Source organism: Staurois parvus, unplaced genomic scaffold (genome assembly GCF_062004578.1).
Source record: "Staurois parvus isolate SC_StPar_1 unplaced genomic scaffold, SC_StPar_1.0 ptg000287l, whole genome shotgun sequence".
Lineage (NCBI taxonomy): Eukaryota > Metazoa > Chordata > Amphibia > Anura > Ranidae > Staurois > Staurois parvus.
Genome location: NW_028318083.1, coordinates 14,352,610 through 14,371,644, shown reverse-complemented (window position 1 = coordinate 14,371,644; position 19,035 = coordinate 14,352,610).

The window sequence follows — 19,035 nt, the reverse complement described above, 5'->3', positions numbered from 1 at the left end:
AAGGAGAAGGAGAAGGATGAGAAGAAGGAGAAGGATGAGAAGAAGGAGAAGGATGAGAAGGAGAAGGAGAAGGATGAGAAGGAGAAGGATGAGAAGAAGGAGAAGGAGAAGGATGAGAAGAAGGAGAAGGAGAAGGATGAGAAGAAGGAGAAGGATGAGAAGAAGGATGAGCAGAAGGAGAAGGATGAGAAGAAGGAGAAGGATGAGAAGAAGGAGAAGGATGAGAAGAAGGATGAGAAGAAGGATGAGAAGAAGGAGAAGGATGAGAAGAAGGACAGTTCTGTGACAGTTTCTGTCTATTTCTGACAGTTCTGGGACATTCACTCCATACAGCGGTTTCAACCGCTGTATGGAGGGAATGTCATAGAACTGTCAGAAATAGACTATTAATGACAGTTCTGGGACTGTCCTTCCATGCAGCGGTTGAAACATTGTATGTATTTGTTTCCATAAATGGATCCATTTATGGAAACAAATACATACAATGTTTCAACCGCTGCATGGAAGGACAGTCCCAGAACTGTCATTAATAGTCTATTTCTGACAGTTCCATGACATTCCCTCCATACAGCGGTTAAAACAGCTGTATGCAGTGAATGTCCCAGAACTGTCATAAATAGTCTATTTCTGATAGATCTGGGACATTCACTCCATACAGCTGTTTTAACCGCTGTATGGAGGGAATGTCATGGAACTGTCAGAAATAGACTATTAATGACAGTTCTGGGACTGTCCTTCCATGCAGCGGTTGAAACATTGTATGTATTTGTTTCCATAAATGGATCCATTTATGGAAACAAATACATACAATGTTTCAACCGCTGCATGGAAGGACAGTCCCAGAACTGTCATTAATAGTCTATTTCTGACAGTTCCATGACATTCCCTCCATACAGCGGTTAAAACAGCTGTATGCAGTGAATGTCCCAGAACTGTCATAAATAGTCTATTTCTGATAGATCTGGGACATTCACTCCATACAGCTGTTTTAACCGCTGTATGGAGGGAATGTCATGGAACTGTCAGAAATAGACTATTAATGACAGTTCTGGGACTGTCCTTCCATGCAGCGGTTGAAACATTGTATGTATTTGTTTCCATAAATGGATCCATTTATGGAAACAAATACATACAATGTTTCAACCGCTGCATTGAAGGACAGTCCCAGAACTGTCATTAATAGTCTATTTCTGACAGTTCCATGACATTCCCTCCATACAGCGGTTAAAACAGCTGTATGCAGTGAATGTCCCAGAACTGTCATAAATAGTCTATTTCTGATAGATCTGGGACATTCACTCCATACAGCTGTTTTAACCGCTGTATGGAGGGAATGTCATGGAACTGTCAGAAATAGACTATTAATGACAGTTCTGGGACTGTCCTTCCATGCAGCGGTTGAAACATTGTATGTATTTGTTTCCATAAATGGATCCATTTATGGAAACAAATACATACAATGTTTCAACCGCTGCATTGAAGGACAGTCCCAGAACTGTCATTAATAGTCTATTTCTGACAGTTCCATGACATTCCCTCCATACAGCGGTTAAAACAGCTGTATGCAGTGAATGTCCCAGAACTGTCATAAATAGTCTATTTCTGATAGATCTGGGACATTCACTCCATACAGCTGTTTTAACCGCTGTATGGAGGGAATGTCATGGAACTGTCAGAAATAGACTATTAATGACAGTTGTGGGACTGTCCTTCCATACAGCGGTTGAAACATTGTATGTATTTGTTTCCATAAATGGATCCATTTATGGAAACAAATACATACAATGTTTCAACCGCTGCATGGAAGGACAGTCCCAGAACTGTCATTAATAGTCTATTTCTGACAGTTCCATGACATTCCCTCCATACAGCGGTTAAAACAGCTGTATGCAGTGAATGTCCCAGAACTGTCATAAATAGTCTATTTCTGATAGATCTGGGACATTCACTCCATACAGCTGTTTTAACCGCTGTATGGAGGGAATGTCATGGAACTGTCAGAAATAGACTATTAATGACAGTTCTGGGACTGTCCTTCCATGCAGCGGTTGAAACATTGTATGTATTTGTTTCCATAAATGGATCCATTTATGGAAACAAATACATACAATGTTTCAACCGCTGCATGGAAGGACAGTCCCAGAACTGTCATTAATAGTCTATTTCTGACAGTTCCATGACATTCCCTCCATACAGCGGTTAAAACAGCTGTATGCAGTGAATGTCCCAGAACTGTCATAAATAGTCTATTTCTGATAGATCTGGGACATTCACTCCATACAGCTGTTTTAACCGCTGTATGGAGGGAATGTCATGGAACTGTCAGAAATAGACTATTAATGACAGTTCTGGGACTGTCCTTCCATGCAGCGGTTGAAACATTGTATGTATTTGTTTCCATAAATGGATCCATTTATGGAAACAAATACATACAATGTTTCAACCGCTGCATTGAAGGACAGTCCCAGAACTGTCATTAATAGTCTATTTCTGACAGTTCCATGACATTCCCTCCATACAGCGGTTAAAACAGCTGTATGCAGTGAATGTCCCAGAACTGTCATAAATAGTCTATTTCTGACAGTTCTGGGACATTCACTCCATACAGCGGTTTCCGGCAAAAAGTGTATGTGCAGAGTTCCTCTATTCTGCAGATACACTTAGAGGAGCTCTGCAGATACACTTAGAGGAGCTCTGCACATACACTTTTTTCCGGTTTGGAATTATTCTTATTTTCATCCTACTTCTTCTTCTTCTTCTTCATCCTCATCCTCATCCTCTTCTTCTTCTGAGGATGAGGATGAAGAAGAAGAAGAAGAAGAAGAAGAAGTAGGATGAAAATAAGATTAATTCCAAGCCGGCAAAAAGTGTATGTGCAGAGCTCCTCTAAGTGTATCTGCAGAGCTCCTCTAAGTGTATCTGCAGAATAGAGGAACTCTGCACATACACTTTTTGCCGGCTTGGAATTATTCTTCTTTTCATCCTACTTCTTCTTCTTCTTCTTCTTCATCCTCATCCTCAGAAGAAGAGGATGAGGATGAGGATGAGGATGAGGAAGAAGAAGAAGAATGAAAAGAAGAATAATTCCAAGCCGGCAAAAAGTGTATGTGCAGAGTTCCTCTATTTCTGACAGTTCTCTCACAGCTTCTTCACATGTACAGCGGTTGAAATATCTGTATCCTAAATGGAAACTAATAGATACAAATTGTATCTATTAGTTTCCATTTAGGATACAGATGTTTCAACCGCTGTACATGTGAAGAAGCTGTGAGAGAACTGTCAGAAATAGAGGAACTCTGCACATACACTTTTTGCCGGCTTGGAATTATTCTTCTTTTCATCCTACTTCTTCTTCTTCTTCTTCTTCTTCTTCTTCTTCTTCATCCTCATCCTCATCCTCTTCTTCTGAGGATGAAGAAGAAGAAGAAGTAGGATGAAAAGAAGAATAATTCCAAGCCGGCAAAAAGTGTATGTGCAGAGTTCCTCTATTTCTGACAGTTCTCTCACAACTTCTTCACATGTACAGTGGTTGAAACATCTGTATCCTAAATGTAAACTAATAGATACAATGTTTCAACCGCTAAACATGTGTTCCTTCTGTCAGAGAACTGTCAGAAATAGCGGAGCTCACTGCAGGGACACTTTTGCCGGCTGATCGGGAAATGTTCGATTCGCGCACCCGAAGTAGGCAAAATTTCGGTTTCGACACGAATCGAATATTTCCTGAAATTCGACTCGAATTCCGGTTCGCCTAGTTCGATTCGCTCATCTCTAATCATAAACATGTGCAACAGTGCAAATAAAGTGTAATACGTGTATTCCACCAGGAAACATCAAAAGTGACCACGTGACAAATATATAAACATAAATAAATATTCAAATCAATATATATCATATAAATGTGCAAAACTGCAAATAAAGTGTAACACGTGTATTGCACCAGAAAATAAAAGTGACAAAGTGACAAATATTGCTCAAAAAGTGACCAAGTGACCAAACAAACTATATAACACAAATATTCTAAAAACCGACACTCTGTGTAAACATGTCCATATATATATATATATATATATATATATATATACTGTATATTGTGTATCTCATACACAAGCTTCATGCAAGTGCTGTCAAGTGTCCACACTGTGTATATCCAATAATAGCTGCAATGGCCCCTCACCTCCTTACATCGACCCCACAGGGTCAACTCGCTTTGGGACACAAACACCACTCTGGTATATCACAGGATCCTCCCCAGCGATGTATGCTCTATACCCAGCTGCTTTTCTGGTTCCTCCTTATATAGATCTCACAGGGACACCTTGCCTCAAGGGACAAACACCACTCTGTTGTATCTCAGGATCTTTTCAACCGCTGTATACTCTATATTCCTCTCCAGTTCATGCATAAACAGAAGACTCCCATAGTGTAAAACCGCATTTAATAAGTAAATTATACAGAAAGATATCTACTCACATTCTTCTTCATCTTTCATGTAACATGCACATATATGGCTCCTTCACCTCATGCTATGCCTGCCTTGCATGGGTAATAGATATAGGGGTTTCAAATATGGCCACCACGCCGGAAATGACGTCACTGCGCTTCCCAGAATCCTCCTCGCGCACCGACGCGTTGCGTCACGCTGATCACGTGACTTCCTCAGGGTACCCTGTGATATACCAGAGTGGTGTTTGTGTCCCAAAGCGAGTTGACCCTGTGGGGTCGATGTAAGGAGGTGAGGGGCCATTGCAGCTATTATTAGATTTACACAGTGTGGACACGTGACAGCACTTGCATGAAGATTGTGTATGAGATACACTATATATATATATATATATATGGACATGTTTACACAGAGTGTCGGTTTTTAGAATATTTGTGTTATATAGTTTGTTTGGTCACTTGGTCACTTTGAATATTCCCGTATAGGGAACACACAGATTGCACTTTATTGAGCAATATTTGTCACTTTGTCACTTTTATTTTCTGGTGCAATACACGTGTTACACTTTATTTGCAATTTTGCACATTTATATGATATATATTGATTTGAATATTTATTTATTTTTATATATTTGTCACGTGGTCATTTTTGATGTTTCCTGGTGGAATACACGTATTACACTTTATTTGCACTGTTGCACATGTTTATGATATATATTGATTTGAATATTTATTTATTTACATGTATGTTTGTTTAGTATGTAGCGCTGCACTATTTATTTATATATTGATATATATATATATATATATATATATGGGATTTTGCAGGTTAGTGAGCAGACCTGCACCTGTAGCCTGTAGCTCTCCTTCAACTTATGTATATCTGTCCCTACTGGCACTATGTCCACTTGAGCATTTGCATTTTGCAGAGCAGACTCCGGACTGGCCAGAGAGAAATTATTTTAATGCAGGTGGTCAGCTTAAACATGTAGTGCAATGTATGTGAATTAAAAATGCATGTTTTGTGCAAAGTTTGCTACAATAAGTATATAGCAATGTGCAGAGGGGTTAATTCAGAATTTTTTTGTATGTACCAAAGTACCATGTGTTTTTGGTGTGGTGCCATTTTTCAAAAAGGTCATCCTTTAGTCCATTTTTTGAGCATAGGGCAGCCCTTTTAAATGAATGGATTCCTCTAAATACTACTAGTGGAAACATGCAAAAACACAAGCGCACTCCATTGCAAGCGCACTTGCACAGGTGTAAATGGAGCCTAAGGATCTCCAATAATGTTTGGCAAATCCTTTCAATCTACATAGGTCATCGGGTGGAAGGGATTTTCTTTTTCTGTTTTTGTTTTGTTTGTTTTTTTACAAACTTTATGGGATTCACCCAATCTGACATCACCAAATACTGATCTTCTGGAGGTTTTGTTCTCGTAGAGTTTTGCACCTTGTTAGCCATTGATTAATGCAAAAAGTTTGGAGTCTAAGTGAAACCTAAACTTGTAGTGCAATGTATGTGAATCAAAAATGCATGTTTTGTGCCAAGTTTGCTACAATAAGTATATAGCAATGTGCAGAGGGGTTAATTCAGAATTTTTGGTATGTACCAAAGTACCATGTGTTTTTGGTGTGGTGCCATTTTTCAAAAAGGTCATCCTTTAGTCCATTTTTTGAGCGTAGGGCAGCCCTTTTTAAAGAATGGATTCATCTAAATGCTACTAGTAGAAACATGCAAAAACGCAAGCGCACTCCATTGGAAGCGCACTTGCACAGGTGTAAATGGAGCCTAAGGATCTCCAATAATGTTTGGCAAATCCTTTCAATCTACATAGGTCATCGGGTGGAAGGGATTTTCTTTTTCTGTTTTTTTTGGGGGGGGGTTTTTTTTTGCAAACTTTATGGGATTCACCCAACCTGACATCACCAAATACTGATCTTCTTGAGGTTTTGTGCTTGTAGAGGTTTGCACCTTGTTAGCCATTGATTAATGCAATAAGTTTGGAGTCTAAGTGAAACCTAAACCCAACTTGACATCACCAAATACTGATCTTCTTGAGGTTTTGTTCTCGTAGAGGTTTGCACCTTGTTAGCTATTGATTAATGCAATAAGTTTGGAGTCTAAGTGAAACCTAAACTTCACTTAAAGCTAAATTCCAGGCTTCTTGTTGCTATAGTTTGTCAGGGCTTAGCTGGCCCAAGCAAACTATTTTCATTACAAAGTGATTCAGCCGCAGTGAGCGCAGTATTTTATAGTAGTAGCATAGGCTACATACAGTATGGTAATGCTGTATACCACAGAATTATGGTAGACTTTTTGATTGCTTCTGGAACAAAATTGGCCCTAAAGGAAATCTATGGTCACAGTATACACTTTCATTTTATAAAATCAGCATTGCAATAACAACATAAATACACAGTTATTTTTGACAATCCAATGTAAGCTTACTTGAAAAAAAGAGGGGTTTTCTCAGCTAAGCACACCCTCCTGCCTGTATGCCTGAGCTAAGGGCAGATGGATTCCTGGAAGTAATTGCTCCATGAATCATGAGCCCTTACTCAAGATGGCCACAGCCAGAAATGCTAGGGGGTGGTTTCTAAGTGATTTCTCAGCAAATTAAAGCATGGAGACATGGATGGATGGGTGAGTTTGCTTTAAATATGAAAAATGAATTAACCACTTCCACACCGCCCTATAGCAGAATTACTACTACAGGGTGACACGGGTGCGCAAAATCACATATATATACATGATTTTGCAGTTCCGGGTAGGGGGCGTGCACGCGTCCTAAACGTGCCGCCATTCGGGGCTTCGGCTGTCAATCACCGGGTCCTGTCAGCACCCAGTGATCTCCGAGGATTTCAGACGGGGGAGAGACATGTTTGTAAACAATACAGATCTCTTCCCTGTCAGCTCCAGCACACTGCTTTGCATGGCTCTGCATAGCATAGCCATACAAAGCAGTGTGCTTACAGTGAAACACACACACAGCACACATAGTAAAACAGCACACAGCACACAGTTAACCCTTTGATCGCCCCACATGTTAACCCCTTCCTGCCCAGTGCCATTAAAACAGTGTCAGTGCTTTTTATTAGTACTGATCACTGTATTGGTGTCACTGGGGATGTGACACCAAGTCATTTCCCCCCAGTGTCGGAATGTCCGCCGCTGTCCCTCTATAAGTCGCTGATACTAGTAAAAAAAAAAAAAATCCCAGTATATATATCGTAATTTGTAAATGCTATAACTTTCACGTAAACCAAATAATTTACATGTATTGGGATTTTTTTTAGCAAAGACATGTAGCAGAATACATTTAGGCCTAAAGTTATGACGAAATTTGATTTTTTAATTTTTTTTTACTGGACATGTTTAATAGCAAAAAGGCCCAAATATTTTTTTTTTTCAAAACTGTCTTAGTTAGTCTTTTTTGTTTATAGCGCAAAAAAATAAAAACCGCACAAGTGATCAAATACCACCGAAAGAAATCTCTGTTAACGGGAAAAAAAGGACGTAAATTTAATTTGGGTGCAGCTTTGCATGACTGCGCAATTGTCAGTTAAAATAACGCAGCGCCGTATCACAAAAAATGGCCTTGTCAGGAAGGGGGGTAAATCCTCTGGAGGGCAAGTGGTTAAACAGTGCTTTTGGTTTGCAGTGCTCAGATACAATGTAATTCCACTTTAAGGGAAATTCTGCTATAGAAGGCAGTGATGAATACTGTAGGTAGGGGATGCTAAGTCTAGTATGATACAGAACTCACAGTGACCCAATCACTGAGTAATGGGAAAATTGGTTTTGGTCAGCTTGGCCCAAACAAACTATTTAAAAGGAACAGATATCTGGACTTTAGCTTTAAAATCCAAACGTTCTGCATTGACATTCTGCTAATAGAGTTACTGCCCTGAAATTGAGAGAATCTACTTTCTTGATTAAGCCATTTAGACAGTAAGCTAAAGTAAAAGTTGCGCTTTTCACACTCAATATGACTTGTCATTACAGGCCAGCGATTTGTAACAGAATTGTCAATTTACAAATGATTCTCCCAAAAGCACAGAGTTGTCACGTAGATGTGGTGCACAATTCCTGAGCACTATCAGTAAATGGTGATTAATAAGTCAGGAAGCTATGATCCTGCAATGACTGTTGTTAGATAAACATGACACCTCCAATCCTTTTAAAAGCACAGAGTTTGGTCACAAATCAAGGGCAACTCACCAGACATTAGTGACTCCCAGAGGAGAGATGTTAATGAATAAACAAACACTAACATTGCCCAACAACAAAGATGTTTCCACGTCCTGAGTCAGCTTTTATATCTGCTGTTTCCTTTTGTGATCTGCCTTCCTAGCAAACTTCCAAATTGGACAAAATGACATGCAGTGTAGGAATTCTTATTTTATTGAAGTGCTTACTTTACACTGTAAATCAGTGTTACCTGTTTTTTAATAGGAAATTCCTTCTCCCCGTCATATTTTCAGTTGAGATAAGCATAAAAGAAAAAAGTGTTTGATAAAAGGATAACCAAAAAGCTTGGCTTGTAAGGGTGAGACGCTTATCTGTATGCCGTAAACTCCCATTTAACATTGTTATATTAACATAGAGGTAAACCCTGACCAAAAGATACTGAGGCCCTGTTCATGTATCACATACCAGGAACAAGCGTTCCCCCTACCCAATTTTCAAAGAGGGATTCTCACATAATTCTGCATGTTGCATAGGGCCAACTCATTCACTTGAATGGGCTTCCCTACGCGTTTTTAACATCCAAAAAAAGCTCCTGCTCCTTGGGTGACAAGCTTTGCACAAATTTTAAAGTTACATTTTGCTACAACTGCCGCACGATCCTGTTGCATGATAATCGTGGCAGAATTGCATTGCGTTTGGGGTGCTATTAAAAGATAATGGCACCCAAATGCGCATTGCAGCAATTCTGTCTGCAATTCCAAAGCACAAAGTGTGAATGGAACCTTAGCATGCTAAAATGTGTATTATAAACAACTGACATTTATAAAATCTTGGCTTTTTTTTGTTTGGCTGACAATTTTGCGCCTGACTTTTTTGACAAAATCTGACTGAACAGTGAAACTTTGTCAAACTTTGTCAAGCCAGGTGGTGCCCACTGGAGCACCAACAGCAAGAATTTGAGTCATGTATGGTACCCTTATGGGACAGCAGTGAACTGTATGTAGCACTCACCCGCTAGTGGGCCACTGAGAATATGCCCAGGTCTCACTTGATAGTACAGAGACTGCTTGCCACATACAGATCCATGCACACCGACAACATAGGCTCAGTCTAGGGCAGGGGTGTCAAACTTAATTTCATTGCAGGCCACTTCAGCAATATGATTTCTCTCAAAGGGCCGGTTGTATCTGAACGACTATTCAATAGGATCTACCTTTTATCACAATAAATAATTGCCTCTGTCTTTAAATATCACTGGTTTTAGTAATAACTTAAGCTGTGAAGGACAGGTGCAGACCGGCACAGAGCCCACTCACATGCCTGCAGCAGATGATGCAAGTCTGAAAAGAAGGATCACACACTGGTGGTATCATCCAAAAGAAAGTTTATTGGAGCCTGCTCAGACGGAACATGGTTCTGCCAGTGTTCTGTCTGAGCAGCAGAGTTTTTTTCAGGGGGGACGTGGGGGAACGCAGTTACGGCACCTCCCATACTAAATGTATATATTTGCAAAGGGTGCTGTGGTGTGTGGGAGGGTCTATTGATACTGGTTGTTGGGGGATCTATTGTTGCTAGAGGGGATCTTTTTTGCGGTGGGGTCTATTGTTGCTGGTGGGGGATCTATTGTTGCTGGGGATGGGCCTTATGTTGCTGGGGGGGCAATCCTTGCAGGGCGGAATTTATTGTTGAGGAAGGGGTCTATTGTTGCTAGCTGCTGGAGGGTCTACTGATGCTGGCTGCTGGAGATGGATCTATTGTTAGTTGGGGATCTATTGTTTCGGGGTGGGGGGTCTATTGTTTCTAGCTCCCAGGGATCTATTTTACTGCCTTTCTTGTTATCATTAGCAAATGCCATACAAACTATCATCACAAATGATACTTGGTTCTGTATTCTCTAAAGAGGCAGTACTGGGAGGTTGGTAGTAGAACCAAGAAACAGTGCTCGGAGGTTAGCTGGGGTGGAGACAAGGGGGGATTCGGAAGGGGAGAGTTCCTGCACCTGTTCTCTGAGAAAAAAGCCCTGCTGAGCAGTCTCCAATGAAGTTTCTTGTGGATGATACCAGTCGTGTGCAACCCTCCTTTTCCACCAGTTGACATAGAATTGTAGTATTCTCATAATAATTATAAGCAGATGTCAAGAGCCCCCCACACTCGCTTACATCATCCTCCCTTACCTTGTGTTACTTCCAGAAAGCAGCTGGGTTAGAGCTGCAGGAGAGGTACGAGGGACACGTGCAATGGCCTGGAGGGCTGCATTCAGCCCACGGGCCTTGTGTTTGACACATGTGGTCTAGGGGATGTCTTTGTGTTGATTTTAATGCAGAAACTTGAACAGAAGGGAACTTGGGGGATCAGGATACTCCAAAACAATATCAGACATCAACAGGAGGACAAACTTCGTAGCACAAATTCTCTTGCAACAGACTTAACTGGAGGTAATAGGGAATGGCCAGTAATTCTTGATCTCTGTAAGAGCAGACCCAGTCCATCCAGTAACCTCTTTCACTGAATTTCCTCTAGCACATGTACGCCTGAGAGTCCCAAAGCCAGGTCTTACTCACAATGTCCTATTTGCTGTCTGCCACCCAGCTTCCACACGACACTCTTTAGTGAGGAAGACAAAAGGCCTTCTCTAGACCAGACTGTTGTCCTCCAACAAAAATGTTTTAAGCATAGCTTCTCCAGGCCCTCAGCCCAGTACTTGCCGAAGCCCAAAAACAACTCCAGTACACAGTCTGCATTCCAGAGGCACCAGCCCCGGGACAAGAACACTCTGAACAGGTCTCCCAAACATTTCTCACTTTTCCAGAAACCTTCTGGACACCCCCTTCACAAGGATTGGTTGGCGTCAAACAAATATTCATAACCCAGTGGTTGGCCTTCTCATTCTATGTTCTGGAAGTCTCTTCCAGAGGCAGACAGGAACAATCAACTGTTTACCTTGGGAAAACCTGACTGGACCTAAAAAAAACAGTACAGTACGGTGAAGCCAAAAACTAAATTTAACCTGACTAAGGCAGGGAGCTGCATATGCCTTTGTGTAGAATGCTGAAATATCCACTTTCGCACCCACTGGATGCCTTTGCGACCCCCTTAAATAATATGTTACCCCAACATTACATATTTCTGAAATCTGTATGTTGTACCAAGTACGTAAAGTACTTATAAGAGAAGTATGAACTTTGTAAAAAAATACTTACCTAGGTCAATGCAGCAGCAATCCTAGATGCTAGTCCTGCTGCTGTCCTATTTCAAACTGAGCACTTTAGGCATGAGAGCATATATACCCCAGCATGGTCAGTTTCCTGGCTGTGCTGAAATCACAGCCTGCCTGTCCTCCAATGGCCAATACTTGTGCTGACACCAACCCCCCCCCTCCGGACAGCCATTCACTGAGAAGACCAGAGACAGGGACAGAGCATTGTCATCCTATAGCAATAAATGCCTAGGACAGAGCATTGTCATTCTATAGCAATAAATGCCTAAACATGGCAGGTTCACCAGGTATTATTTGCTTCTAAGACCGAGAACTCTCTTCAGTGAGCAGAGAGCCAGTAACGGTCAGTCACTAACTCTCTTCTCTGCCCCTCCAGTGCTCACTGTGGAGGTGGCAAGGTGGCTGGCTCAGGCTTTCAGTGGCTCACTGAGAGGCTGAGCTAGCTGTTGGTCCAGGCATCTGGGTGAATCCTGACATTAAAGTCTCTCCAGAGTCTAGGCCAGGTCCGTGGGATCACCAAGGTGATTTTAGTTGCTGACACCACTCCTCCGCAACCCTCTTTGGGTCCATTCACAAAGTACAGTGTGCACAGTGCGAAGCTGGCTGTGAAGCCACAGGGAGTCACAGCTGGTTTCCCACATCCAAGATAGCAGGGCTGAGAATACAAAGATTGGCAAAGAACAGGCCCAGGTAAGAAAAAGTGCTGGATCCCTGGACAGGTAATTGTCCTTTTATTAAAAGTCAGCAGCTACATTATTTGTAGCTGCTGACTTTTAATGTTTTGTTAACTGACTGAAGATCCTCTTTGATACGATCAGCGTCACCTGTGATGCCTCTGTGCATTATTCATAGAAGCTATATTATCACAACGTACATAAAAAGCACTCCATGAATGGTGGATGTGCGGATGAAAAAAGGTTTGCCTGCTCCATTCATAGAGCACTTTTCATTGAAAGAAGATAACAACTTCTGTGAATGGAGCACAGGGGTGGAAAGGGTAGGTATTGGCAGCACTTAGACACCAGTAGATCACTGCTGCCAGGGTATCAAGGAGGACAGAAGATTTCCAAGAAAAGAGCAGCCGTCAATACATGGAACACTCGCAATTCATGTAAATAGTAAAAAATACTTACCTTACATACTGGCTTCTAGTCGATGGTGACATCTCTGAGCCATCTTCTGTGGTCTTGGAAAAGCTGAGTAACCTATATCCCATGAGAATATACTCCTGTACTGTGTAGAAGAACATTCTTACCAGATTTGAGATCCTCAACTTTTCCAGCATCTTGGAAGAAGGCCCAGTGATGTCACCCTCTTCTAGATGTTCCTTCCAGAAGTTTGAGTGTAAGCCAGGGGCGGACTGACCATTTGGAAACTCGGGCACTGCCCGAGGGCCCAGGGTCAGTAGGGGGCCCCAGGAGATGCCCCTGGTACCAGGGGCAGACTGACAACTCATGGGGCCGCCGGGCAATAGGGGATTATGGAACTCCTGTGTCCTTGCCAAAACTCAAAAAAGCCTATGAAAAAAGTACCAGGGTCATCTCATGGGGCCCATTACTGACCCCGGGCCCTCGGGCAGTGCCCGAGTTTCGAAATGGTCAGTCCGCCCCTGCCTGGTACCTTTTCCATAGGCTTTTTTGAGTTTGGGCAAGGACACAGAGGCCCAATGATCCCCTATTGCCCGGGGGGCCCCATGAGTTGTCAGTTCGCCCCTGGTGTAAGCTAAGTATTTTTTACTCTTTCTTTTTTTCCACCTATCATTTTTTTAATCTGGAAATGGGACAAACCTAATATGTGAACCTTTTATGAAAATACATTGAGTAACTAGCCAGAAGTTAGAAAGGTACTTGGCTCTAGTTTGCAGCAACTGGACCAGATCTTTGATTTTTACCAACAGAGAATCTGCTCATATATGACTAGGATTACGTCTTTCCTTCCCTGTGTGCTGTACTCAAAGTAGTTAAGTTAAATATAAAAAAAAGGCATTCCTTTTCTGTTTCTGTTGTAGCAAAAAGACTGTTTGTGGTAAACCACAGTGGAAGCCATCTCCTGCTGTTCTGCAAGGTTCCCATTGACTTGATATAAACGTCTCCCTGTCCTCACTACTCTGCGACATCCTTTACTTTAACATGTTATTTACTACTGCTTCCTTCCGTTTCTCCTTTATCACATTTCTGTGCTCTCAGATCTGTTTTACACAGAGTGCACGTTAGTGGCTTTTCTTTAACCTGAGTCAGTTACGAAGGGCACTGAAGCAGAACAGTGTAAACAGGAACACTCATTTTCTAGATTGCCTCATAGGTAGAAATACAGGTACTAAGTAGAACAATGAAACTCTGATTACTTCAAAGGCTAAAATAAATGTGCACAGTTGTGAACAGGAACTTTCTTAGAGTATGTTATTTGTACCTATGATAAAATACAAGAACACAATGTGATACTGCGTATGTGCTTTATAGCAGAAAAAATACGTTATACGCTGCCATAATCAGAAAAAGATTGTAAAAAATTCTATGACATTTTGGCATAAGCGAACACATTTTCTAATAAAGCAACATTTTGCTAATGAGTAATTTAATTGACACAGCAGGAGCCTTACAATTCTACATTAGTGCAACTGAGAATTTCATAATGGCCCATAATAGTCAATGCTCTATTTAAATAACCACTTTTAAAGTTACTGGATGGTAAAAAGGGACAGTGCTATGCCTTGAAAAAAAAAATATAATTCTCAAACGTTAAGATAAACTTTGAGGTATAAACTATATGACCAAATCCTTGCTACAGATTTGTGTCTACTTTGTTCTTTAAAGAGATCTTGTCACCAGACCAATCATTTAAACAACAATCTTCCAATAAGATTATATGTGCATTTAATGTATTTTATTCATGCTGTTTAGCTGCAATAGCTTCCCTTCCATAGACATACTAAAAGCCTGAGGCCCCATTCATACCTAAGCCTTTTATAGCTTAATGCTCCAAAACACTCAACATACAAAATCCCATGGTTTTCATTTGTGCCTGTTCTCACATGATTGTAGTGTTGCTTGAAGCCAGAAAAAAGTACATTGTGAAAACAACCTTATTGCGCTTTTTATTCCCTAGTAACCAGCTTTCCATTGGCTAAAAATAATTTAAAAAAAACCCTCTATCCTCAGACATCCACAAAAACACCAGTACAAACCCTTAACTACTTCAAATCCGGACACTTTCACCCCCTTCCTGTCCAGGCCAATTTTCAGCTTTCAGTGCTATCAGACTTTGAATGACAATTGCGGGATCATACAACACTGTACCCAAAGGAATATTTTAGCATTTTTTTGAGACAGATGAAACTTTATTTTGGTGGTATTTATTCACCACTGGGATTTTGATTTTTTTTTGCTATATAAATGAAAAAGGCCAAACATTTTGAAAAAAGCGTTTTTATTATAAAATTTTGCAAATAAATAATATTTCTTCATAAACCTTGGCCAAAATGTATTCATCTATATTTTTAGTAAAAAAAATAACCCAAATTAGTTTACAACCAAAAATTATAAATTTTAAAAACATTTGTTTACATTTTTTTTTTTTATATATTATTATTTATATATATATTTTAACATGCTGTCACCCTAGCAGTACAGTGTCACCATAGTGACACTGAACTACTTGTGGGGGGTAATGAAGATTTTTTTTCTTTTTTTACACAGATTGCTTTTACACCCATAAAGGCTGTAAAAGCAATCATTTCCCTTTCTATCTGACTGCATTTCTGCAGCCATTGAGAAATACTGTGAGAGCTGTGATTGGTCACAGCTTGTCACATGGTACAAGACTCTTGTGAATAACCTTGTACCATGTGACCTCTGTGATCATTCACAGATTTCACAAGTAGGAAGCAATGATGTCAGGACGTGACATCTTGTTTACTACTGTTCATGTGATCACTGATTGGCCAATCAGTGATCATATGAATCAGGACCTCACACAGAGGTCCCATACAGCGATTTGTGTTCTGTTGTGTCCTCTGGACACAGCAGTCACCAATCGCGATGCAGCGTGTTCCGAGGGAGCGCACACAGGCAATGGATGTGGGGGGACGTTTAGAAAGTTCCACCCGCATCGACAGCGCTCCCATCCGGCCATTTATCGATATGGGCCGGCAGAGAAGAGGTTAAAAAAACATACAAAACAATCAAAAACAATCAGCTCAGGTGTTGATGCAGCCTCAGACTGCTGCTCGGTGCTGCCATCTTGAATGTGATGTCAGCAGATCCAGAAGACTCAGAGTGTTACTCTAGTGACACTCTAGCATTCCCCTTAAAGCAGAACTATACTGCATCTGAGCAGCATAAACCAAAAATGCTATTTACTTTGTTTTTAACTACTTGCCCTCCAGAGGATTTACCCCCCTTCCTGACCAGGTAATTTTTTTGTGATACGGCACTGCGTTACTGTGACTGATAATTGCGCAGTCATGCAACACTGCACCCAAATAAAATTTATGTCATTTTTCCCAAAAATAGAACTTTTTTTTGGTGGTATTTGATCGCCTGTGCATTTTTTATTTCTTGCACTATAAACAACAAAAATACTGACAATTGTGGAAAAAAAAACAATATTTTTTACTTTTTGCTATTAAACATGTCCAGTAAAAAATTAGAAAAATCTAATTTCTTCATAAATTTGGGCTAAATTGTATTCTGCTACATGCCTTTGCTAAAAAAATCCCAATATGTGTAAATTAATTGGTATGGGTGAAAGTTATAGCGTTTACAAATGGTGGTATATGTACTGGAATTATTTTATTTTTTTTACTAGTAATGGTGGCGATCAGCGACTTATAGCGGGACTGTGGGACTGTGGCAGGCATTCTGACACTGGGGGGAACTGACTTGGTGTCACTAATATCCGCAGTGACACCAATACTAATGGCACTGGGCAGGAAGGGGTTACCATCTGGGGCAATCAAAGGGTTAACTGTGTGCTGTTTTACTGTGTGCTGTGTTTGTGCTCTACACTGTAAAACTGACAGGAGAGAGATATGTGTTGTTTATACACAGGTCTCTCCCCTGTCGGTAATACTCGGAGATCAGCGGGTGCCAGTGTGGAATCACAATGATTGACAGCCAAGGCCGCAAATAGTGGCACGAGTAGGGCGTCCCCTACCCAGAACTGCAAAATTACGTATATATACGTGATTTTGCGCACCCGTGCCACCCTGTAGCAGTATTTCTGCTATAGGGCAGTGCCGAAGTGGTTAATATTTAAAACAAACTCCCCCTTCCAATCATGTCTCTATGCTTTGTTTTGCTGAAAAATCACTTAGAAAAACACTCCCTAGCTGTGATCATCTTGAGTAAGGGCAGATGATTCATGTGGCATTCACTTCCTGGAATCCATCTGCCCTTAGCTCAGGCATACAAACAGGAGGGTGTGCTTAGTTGAGGAAACCACTCCTCTCCTCCTGGGATTTATGACATAATTTGCCTAGGCATGGAAACCAGGATGTAACTGAAGACATTTTTTTTAAGTTTTAAACAAGCAAATATGATATAATTTCCTATCTAATTATTAATGCTAGCAGCATAAGGAATAAAAAATAGTCAATGCTGATTGGGAGAGTGAAGTTCCACTTTAACTCCTCCCTTTCAGGTAAATAAAAAATTATACAAGTAGGTGAGAGAAAGAGTAAAGGGGCTGGGCCAGCACAGACAGTAACTGGACAGTCCTAGAAGTAGAGACTGCTGTAAAGGGAGTAGAGGGAGGGGGGACTGCAACAGGTAATCAGCTCTTCCTAAAATGTTTAAATTCCATAGCAAGTTTGAAGGCAAAATGCAAGTTACCTATAAAAAAAATCTTTATTGAAATAATCTTTTAAAATACCTGATTTTTCAGTGCTTTTACCTGCAATTTTTTAAGTTGGTGAAAGGGTCGCTTTAAAGGAAAACTACAGTGCTGATACAAATTTGCCAACCAGTTGGCTTATATGTTGTCAGGGATTTCCAGTTTATCCCTTTTGCTCTTTCTTTTTGTATAAAATGAGCTTCAGCACTATCTGCAATAAATGTTCTTCTAAATTGAGTGTTAGATTCTACTTACAGCAGTCTGTGGATGAAAGTATAGGGCAGGGTTCACAGGTGAATCGATCTATATTATCTGTAAGGCTAGATGTTGTCATGACTACTCAGAAGTAGTGTGTCAATGACAGGCTTCATTTCCCAGTAACCATTTTGGAACATCCTTTTTAGTTACAAATGGTGGACCCAGAACAAAGACTTCAGAACAGCCACAGATAGACATCTTTTCACTTAACACAATTCAATACCAGTGATTCAGGCATGATGGTATCAAGATTGGGCTGTCTATCCATACCATCAGTAACAACATATATCCATAGCAGAGTTCTATTAGGAATCTATGCAATTGGCTGTAATGGTAGCAGCTGACTGCAAATTTTGGGTCTCCATAGCAAAATGTAGAGGGTGGTCCCTTTCGTGGCTTATCATTTCTTACAGTGACTTCCCTTCCTAAAGAGTACCCTGCACTGAGCATTGGTGGCAAGTCTTTTATGCCCCTTTTACATTTATATTCAGTGAAAAAAAAAACTCCTATTACTCTGCTGGTCAATGAAAAATACCAATTTATTACAATGGTGGTCAGTGAAAAGTACCCCTTTTTATGAAATAATGCCCCCCTTGGTGGGGAGTGGTGTTCCTCTTGTGTTTGCCCACTCTGTCTCTCTTTGCTTACTTTATCTCTGCAATCCCTAAAGGTATATAAGGAAATATCTTTTTTATAGAGAAAGCATGTAGTTTTATAACTTCCTGTATTTCTTTGTCTGTAACCTGGGTGCTGTATTTGAGTTCCTGTGTTCGAGATTTAATTCAATTTCCCCTTTTTGAGCTGAACATTCTGTTGTGCCAAATCCTTCCTCCTACCTCAAAGCTGACTATGCCAGTCTCTGGATTCCTGTACTGTACCTTGACCTACCTGCTACGGGTTACAACCTTATTCTTTTGTATGAATTCCACCTGTCTTCTTTTTGGCCTGGCTTGACCTGTTCATGGTTTATGCTCCTGTCTGTTGATGGTGTGCTTTCCTGGTTAATCTTCTAACCCAGCTTAATTTGCATGTTCGATGTATCTTTAGTTGTTATTAGTATTTCATGTCTGTATATGTGTATCTTGTCTCTT